The sequence below is a fragment of the Suncus etruscus genome, chromosome 2 (genome assembly GCF_024139225.1).
Source record: "Suncus etruscus isolate mSunEtr1 chromosome 2, mSunEtr1.pri.cur, whole genome shotgun sequence".
NCBI lineage: Eukaryota > Metazoa > Chordata > Mammalia > Eulipotyphla > Soricidae > Suncus > Suncus etruscus.
In genome coordinates this window covers 145,258,300-145,267,061 of record NC_064849.1, presented here as the reverse complement: position 1 = coordinate 145,267,061, position 8,762 = coordinate 145,258,300, and the positions used below count along the sequence as shown (strand labels likewise).

General features: G+C 34.3%; 1 pseudogene; it reads left to right on the top strand.

The window, feature by feature from the left end:
• Nucleotides 1–3,336: 3,336 nt before the first annotated feature.
• On the top strand, nucleotides 3,337–4,404 carry LOC126001976 (60S ribosomal protein L21-like; annotated as a pseudogene).
• The last annotated feature ends 4,358 nt before the right edge of the window (nucleotides 4,405–8,762 follow it).

Genomic DNA, 8,762 nt, shown 5'->3' with positions numbered 1-8,762 from the left:
GCCCCTCCTAGGCTTGGTAAATAGGCCTTCAGCATGGAGCCTTGCTATTATTCCCCATACTGGCTAAAACCAAAAAAAAAAAAAAAAAAAAAAAAGACTTCTATAATTCTCAAAAATAAGTATTATTTTTGAAAAATATTTTAGATACAGTTTTATTTTTACTGTTGTTTTCTTACTATAAAGCAATAACAGAACCTAGAAAGATATATACTATTAGGTTTAAGGCACATGCCTTCCATATAACTAGCCCCAATTTTATCCCCAGCACTAACTACATGCACCCCACAACAATACAGAGTGCATTCTTGGGTAGTCTGAGTACTGGTTATTACCAGTACCAAATATGGTGTTATTTGTGGCTTGCCAATAATGGCCAAAATTTGCTAATTGGACCCTGGGGCCACCATAACACAACTTGTGAGGACCCCTCAAAAATACCAACAACAACTATGAATTGGTTTTAAATAAAATAGATTGTTTCAAAAATTGAAAACTATGTTGCCCTTGAAAAATATTAAACTTTAATTATATAAAAATTTTCTCCAAATTGCTTCTAACAAGAGAAATAAAAATCATATCTGTAAGATATCACCTCCTACCAATGAGACTGGCAAAGATCAAAAAGAACAAAATTAAGCAGTGTTATTATGGATTGGGGAATAGGGAACTCTTATCCTCTGCTGGTGGGAATGTAGAAATTATTGAACATTTTTTGAAAAATAATATGGACACTCCTCAAAATAATTAAGAAATGAGCTTTCAGTTGACCAGGCAATCTCATTTCTGACCATCTAAACCACAGGCCTAATAATGTAAGAAGTCCATTTTTATTCTTATGTTCACTATTCTTGATAGCTAATTTTTGAGACCAACCCTCATATTCAAGAATGAATGAATAAAAACCTATAAGAAAAGTTGAAATCATGAAATTTGTCACCACATGAAGGGAACTGGATCATGCTTAGTGAAGTCAGGCAGAAAGAAAAAGATATAATCAGAAAGTTCTCTCTCATTTGTGAATTTTAATGAAACATAATAGAGAAATAACAAAAGACCAGAGGGAACAGTGTCTAAGAACTGGTCTACAAAATAGAGCTTACCATAGTAATGGGATGAGAGATGGCAGGAGAGAGGGTGTTTGAAGGATGAAAGAAACACTGAGAAAAAGAGGGAGCAAACTGGACTCTCTGGTAGGAAGCTTTTGTATTAAAATTTTGTATTAATAAAACAATATCATTCACAATATTGTAAATTGCAAGTCATGGTGACTAAAATAAAAATTTAATATTAAAAATTTTCAACAAAATGAATTAGAACAATTCTTCCATAGTTTTCAATAACCTATTTTCTATCTACGAAAAAAAATATTGAGGATGTGTAAAAGATGTAATAGTTTACAAATACCTCATCTTTTACTTTGGAACTTAATATCATCTTCTTTGCTTTCACTGGAGTTCTTGTAAGTACCTTCTCAATTAAACAATACATTTTCATATGATATTAGTTGAACAGAACTGTAAAAATAAAAAAGAACTCTATCCTATGTTGTAGATGACACATTACACATGTATGGGCTTAAAATCCTGACAAATTATCAAAGTTTAATCAAGGTACTGCAGGATTTGATTAAATGTAACAATATCTATCTACAAATGTCTCACTGCTAAAGTGCTAATTTATATAGATGAAATGGCAGCTGGGACAGCTGGACAAAGACCTAAGAACTCTGCAGCATTTGACATTCTTAACCACACCTTTCTTTTTGATGCATCTCTTTTCTAAGTTTCCATAACACCATTTTATGTGTTTTTCTTCCTGATTCCACGAATGCTTTTGTTCTCTTTAATTATATCCCTTTCCTCACTATAGAACTTAAAATATAGTAGTTTCCAGCACAATGTAAGGCACACTTTGCTTTTATTTAACAACTAATAACCAATAATAAGCATTTTAAAATTAGTTTTGTTTTAAATAATAAACACCAAAATGAAAGTCTCAATATTCACTAGAACCTAGAAACACTTGCATATGCTTCAGTCAAATAGGCTTAGAAAATCTATCGAAGGTATGTATTCTTAATAATATTTAAATTTTTTTGCCTTCATGAATTTTATAAAGAAATTGTACAACACTATTATGACATTTTAGGAAAATATACTATAAATTTAATTATATATTACCCTGTTATACTATAGTTTCAGATATATATATATGCAATATACAAACCACCTTTTACTTTATAAAAGAAAAGCCATCAAAATTGAAGAAATTATCAGTGCTGGCATTTGACATGCAAGGAAAATAAACCTTCATCCACTGTTGGTAAATACGTCATGTACAAAAATATGTTCTTTGAAAATTAAGATTCTATATTGTAAAATTGCCCCAGTAACTATATTTACAATTCCAGTTGAACAGGTCTGAAGAAGAGTAGCAGCAGCAAAGAATTAATAAATTATGCAAGTCTGGAGAGAAGGGTGGAGTTATTTTGCTTCCTGCTGCATGGTCTCTGAACACCAAGCTAAATCGACCTTTCTTTATTAAACAAATACATATTCACCTAGACAGGGAAGAGTCAAGTGAGATCTAGGTGGTCTTTTAAATATCAAAGGGATAGGTGAAAACAAAAGAGGAAGTTGGAGGAATGCTTTTGTTTTAGGTAAAGGCAGGCTGTGGACTAACACTGTATTACCCAACAATTTTACTTTTTGGCATCAGTCCAAGCCCAAGTGTTATATTTTTAAAAGATTTGCAACCCTAAATTCACTGCAGAAATATTCACAATATCCAATAGCTGGAAACAGTTCAAAACCTTAGACATATGATAAAGAAAGAGTGGTGTATATACACAATTGAGTAAAAACTAATTAGCAATAAGAAAAAAATCATGCAATTCAATACTACCTGGATGGAACTCAAAGATAAGCTGACTGAGTAAGTTATAAGGCAAATTGATCAATCAAAAAACCTCTTTTATGAGAAATATAAAGAAATGTAGAACATAAAAAACGGTCAATGGCAACAGACTCTGAGAGATGGCCTACTCATTTTTCAAATCTCGATTGAGTGTGCCAAGGATGAAAACATTCTCATTTTATGTTCTTCAAGTGAGAGTGTCAAGGGGACTTGAAGAGGATACATGAGACATTGGTGGAAGAGCACTGACATACTAGAGTGGTATAGAGCTTTTTACTTAGATCATCTCTTACTATATAAGAGAATGAGTGAATTAGAGTGCTTCAATATATTTTTGTTCTTCTTTCATCTCCTTAAGAATTAACAACTGTGCTTTTGGATGAAACACCATTTTCCAGTTTTGTACAGTAAATTTCAAAAATAATCAACACAAAGGGAAAGAATAGGGACATCCACTGTATGTTTTATAGACCTTTTAGGAAACACAGATGAGTTTCTTTCGCCACATCCATGCAGATCTCCAAGAAAGGTGATATATTAGAAATAAAAGAAAAGGGCACTTTTTAAACAAAAGGAATGCCTGTTAACATTGTCATGATAGGGGGCCGGAGAGATAGCATGGAAGTAAGGCGTTTGCCTTTCATGCAGAAGGATGGTGATTCAAATCCTGGCATCCCATATGGTCCCCTGTGCCTGCCAGGGGCAATTTCTGAGCATTGAGCCAGGAGTAACCCCTGAGCGCTGCCAGGTGTGACCAAAAAACAAACTAACAAACAAAAATAAACATTGTCATGATAGTTGTTAGTGTAGTATTTCTCTAACTGTACTCACCACTCTTTGTAGTGAGCTTCATGTCATGAGTCAGTCCTTCCAGCCCTCATCTCTATTGTCTGTGGGCATTATTACAATAATATCTTTCATTTTTCTGAAAACCCTTAGGTGAGTGAGACTATTCTGTGTCTAATGAGTGAGAGAAGTAGAATGCCTGTATCGAATAGAGGCAGAGGTGGGGAAGGAGGAAAATGGAGGGCCTTGGTGGTGGGAATGTTGCACTGGTGAAGGAAAGGGGTTCTTTTTATGACTGAAACTCAACTACAATCATGTATGTAATTATGATGCTTAAATAAAGATATTATTTTAAAAAATAAAATAAAAATTAAAAAGCAATGCCCCACAAATATTACATGAAAAAACTGATAGTCTATAATGATACCTAACCTGCTGGTGACATGTCGTAATTAAGTAAATGATAGAGAAAAAGGTTCTTGCTAAGAGATTTAGTACTCATATTAAGCATATTAAGTACTCCAAGAGTCAAGACAGCTTTCTGAAGTGGTGAATAAAAATGATCAGAAGAAAGCCAAAGAGAAAAGGACTTGGATTCAATTGAAACACCAACCTGCTCTACCCAAAGAAGAGCACTTTGTGAAAACCAATGGAAAGAAGCTTGAACTACGGAAACCCATTCCTTATGAATTTATGGCATAAAAATAAAAAAAAAACTTTGGAATATAAAATAAATCAACAGCTATGCAATCTGTCTATTTCAGTATTTGAAAAGTGTTGTTTTTTAGGTTACATCTTCACTTTGCAACTGCCCTTTAAAAAGGCATTCATAATAAAAAATGACTTTTAGTCATTCACATACTGATAATAAAAACTGTCATAATTATTTTTAGGGAGCCACACCTGGTGATGCTCAGGGGTTACTCCTGGCTATGCACTTAGAAAAAGCCACTGGCTTGGGGAACCATATGAGACACCGAGAGATTGAACCACGGTCAGACCTAGGCTAGCATGCACAAGGCAGATACCTTGTGCCTTGTGCCACCGCTCCTGCCCATCATTTTTTTTTCATAATTTTGAAATTACCTATTTGCCTTTAAATTTTTCAACTAATACAAGATGATTATTGAGAACATTGTATATCTTAGAACCATATAATTAAGAAATACAAAATCAGAAAAACCTTTTTTGCCACCTAAAATAACCATTTTTATAATTTTGTGTACTTTTCAAGGATTAAATTTTATGTATTTATTTGTATGTATTTATTTATGCATTTTATATGTATCCCTATTCTTATCTCAGTCATCAGTATTGATACCTGTTTTCAACAGATGGTAAAAAAAGAGTCTCTGAGAAATCAGAAGGCCAGAAGTAATAAAGACTAGTCAAAGGTGTCTAAAACAAATTCTGAAAAATTTCTCCCACTCCATAAATGTTTTTCATGCTCTGGTTGGCAAAATTTCATTGTCAACCTTTTTTAAAAACACATGTATTTGTATAAATTAGTGTGATCTATTAATGTCACTTATACTCTTGGAATAAGAATTCTGACAAAACTTACATTTTGCGATGTCAGACTTGAATTGGCAAGATGATAATTAAGTACAAGTGTTATGGAATAAAGCCAGAAGTCAGGATTAGAGCATGGGTTGGAGAGTACATTTAGACAAAATTTGTCAATCTAGAAATTTCATATGAAAGTATGTGTTGGGTTGCTGATCCTAACTCTAATCAATAATTGTACACCACTCTAGGCTGTGATCTGGTGATATTGGTGATATTGGATTGTTTTTTACTTGGTATTCTTCTCCCATCCTAGGGTGAACCTTGTGATTCTTGTCACTAAAAGCAAGGGTCTCAGGAAGGCTGGGGCTCATTCTTCAGTCTTCTTCCACTGAGCTGCGTTCCTTCTTAGGAGCAGAAAGCTTGGATGGTTTGCATTCCTTGCTTGAGCACTGAATTTACTGAACCCATTCTTATACTTTTTCATTTTGTAAATTATTTTCTTCAGATCTCTACAAGTGGAAATGTTCCCTCTGTCCTAATTGAACAGGGAAACAGGAACTGCCTTTCCTGTCTGGGAGTTTAATGGGAATCAAATATCAACCAATCTCCTAGAGAATTGATTTTTCAAGTATGCAAAAGATACCAGCTAAAGAAGTGGTATTTCTTGGGGCCGGAGAGATAGCATGGAGGTAAGGTGTTTGCCTTTCATGCAGAAGGATGGTGGTTCAAATCCCGACATCCCATATGGTCCCCTGTGTCAGCCAGGGGCAATTTCTGAGCACAGAGCCAGGAGTAACCCCTGAGCCCTGCCGGGTGTGACCCAAAAAACAAAAACAAACAAACAAAAAAAAAAGAAGTGGTATTTCTTTTTCGGATTCCTTCATCCATATTCTCTGCATTTTACAGCAGAAATCAGTATATCATTATTAATGTAGTAAAAATAATTAAGAGTGGTATAAAACATTTAGTCTTTCACTCTGTTTTTGAAAGAAATATAAACCAAGCCATAAAAATTATGGGTACACAAGACATACTGCTGAAAGGTGACCATGTCAGTATGCCAAGATCATGCCCTGCCAAAACTATTACTGAGCACTTACCACCTACTATCACCCTTCACTTGTGACCCAGCTTCACCACTCATCTGCAGCTCAATATAGAGAACACTAATCTGATATAAAATTCTAGGTATGAGGGTATTTGAGCTGACATCACTAGCACTTTTTTTTTTATTTAAGTGAATATGGGCACCCTCCCACCAACTTCTCTTACTTCTGGAAGTCCTGGCAGCTGAAAACATGCCTAACAAAAGTCACTATATCAGGTATAGTGCTTAAAATTCCTGATCAACTCCATACTTTTTAAATTAGTGTCATTCCCATTGGAACATCCTAGTTTGGATGCCAATGTGTATCTAAAGCTACTTAATGTTCAGAAACAAAAGATGTAGCAGAATGATCAACTCACAAGTGTTTACTAAACTTTCTGACAATGACTTACCGACAGTGAGAGAAACAATAATTTTCACAGATTTTCTTTCTTTAATAATTTTCACAAATGTTTTCTCTTTCTTTTTCTTTCCTAAATTTTTTCATTTATTCTTTATCGTTTTTAAATATTTTCACTCCCATTTACCTGGAAGCAAATATATTATGATCAATTATGCCAACTACATGATATATGATCTCTAAATAAAGTAATTTATATTTAAAAAGTGACAGTCTTAATGCTTAAATCTACCTCTCACTTTATGAGAATCACTTTATAATGCATCTCATCTAAAATTGTAAAAGTCTAAATGCCTACGTCTGTTAAACTGCTGCAAAATTTATAGTGGAAATATAAAAGACACGTAAACCCATACAAACAATATAGAAATGTAGCATTAAAAAATCCTTTCTTCTGTCTCAATCCAGACAAAAAGTCACACCAGAAATAAAAGCAAAACATCCTAATTAATTAGCACCAACTACACTGGTAGCCAGCAAAGGATTCCCTTAAATGAGTGGGGCAAGAAAAGAAAATTACTTGCTCTCTTAAAGGGGTGACTGCCTCTATTTGAGTAGGAGCTGAAGGAAACCCATATTTTTTTGGAACCATAATTGATGCAAGTTTTTGTTTTTCTTTGTGGGGACCCAAAGGACACATTGTTTATTGTTCATTTCCTCTACACAGTGACTGTCTATCCAGTGTAAATAATGCAGTGCCCAAACTTGGGTTTGGCAACCTCTATCCTCCAGGCTAAACCCCACAGGGAACACATTGGTGAATGCCAGACCTAGCTCAAAGTCTAAGAATTCCCTTAACCAAATCTCATAACATACATGGTTTAACCAGATGTTAGGAGTTAGGTCCAGAGACCCAATTCTTCTCCAAACTGAACGAAAACTATAACCACAACTCTACTACTCTTCCTGATGTCCCTCAAAGCTTTACCTTCTACATGTCAGCACTTTATCAATGATTCTTTCTTGAGGATTTTTACAAATTACCCACACTTAGAGAATTAATCTTATTTAAACCATGTGCTCTAGAACCAGGGGAATCTTGTCACAAGGGAATGTTCTATGGGTAAGTAAGGTGCTTGCCTTGCAAGTAGGGGATACCACTCTATAGTGGCACAACACAGGGCCCCACAAACATAACCATAAATAATTCCTGAACTCAGAGCTAAGAGTAAACCCTGAATACAGGTAAAGGTCCCCTCTCATCAAATACAGCAACAAACAAACAAGAAAGCAAAAAAATTGCTCTATGATCTGTTTACCACAAAAATATGCCATTTGTATTTTTAAGTCATTTCCTACAAATAAATTTTACTCAACATTTTGAGTAACAACCCACCCACATTATCTCTTCCAGCTAATTTTACATTCTGACTGAGTTGATTAAAATCCTGTCCATTGCATATCATCCAAACAAGTCATTTACATTCTCTAACTTATACTGTGTCATATGAGGCAATAGCTAATAAATACAGACAAAATGATCTAAATCTACCTATAAAATGACTAAACAATTAATCTATTCACTCCATTCCAGTCCCTTGCAAATTTTGCCCTATATTGAAGTCAGACTAGTTAGGGCATAAAGAATGAAAAATTAGGTCATGAACACATTGCTTGTGTCATATTGTAGAAACAACTCTAAGGTGAAAAATATGAGTCCTTAACATGGGATTGACTCTGTATCCCAAATACCATTAACAACTAATACCCAGTTGTCACTCTATCTTTCAGACTTGCTCATCAACATACACCTACATATATGCATATGTACATATATATCTCCCATATATTCACATATCATATTTTCCTGAACAATGAGGTAAGGATGTCTCTCTATTTTTTTGCCTTTAGTTTCTAGAAATAACCTAAACAATGGTGGGCTAAAATCGTTTAAGGGTCCTATCCAGAAGTGACTTTTTAAGAGGTATCCTTCCTGACACCATAACTTCCAATTTCAGCATTTTTAAATTTGCTTGAACATTAAAAACTCTATTCTTCTGATATCAAAAGCTAAGTGTGCAGATAAAACAGAAACACATTCTG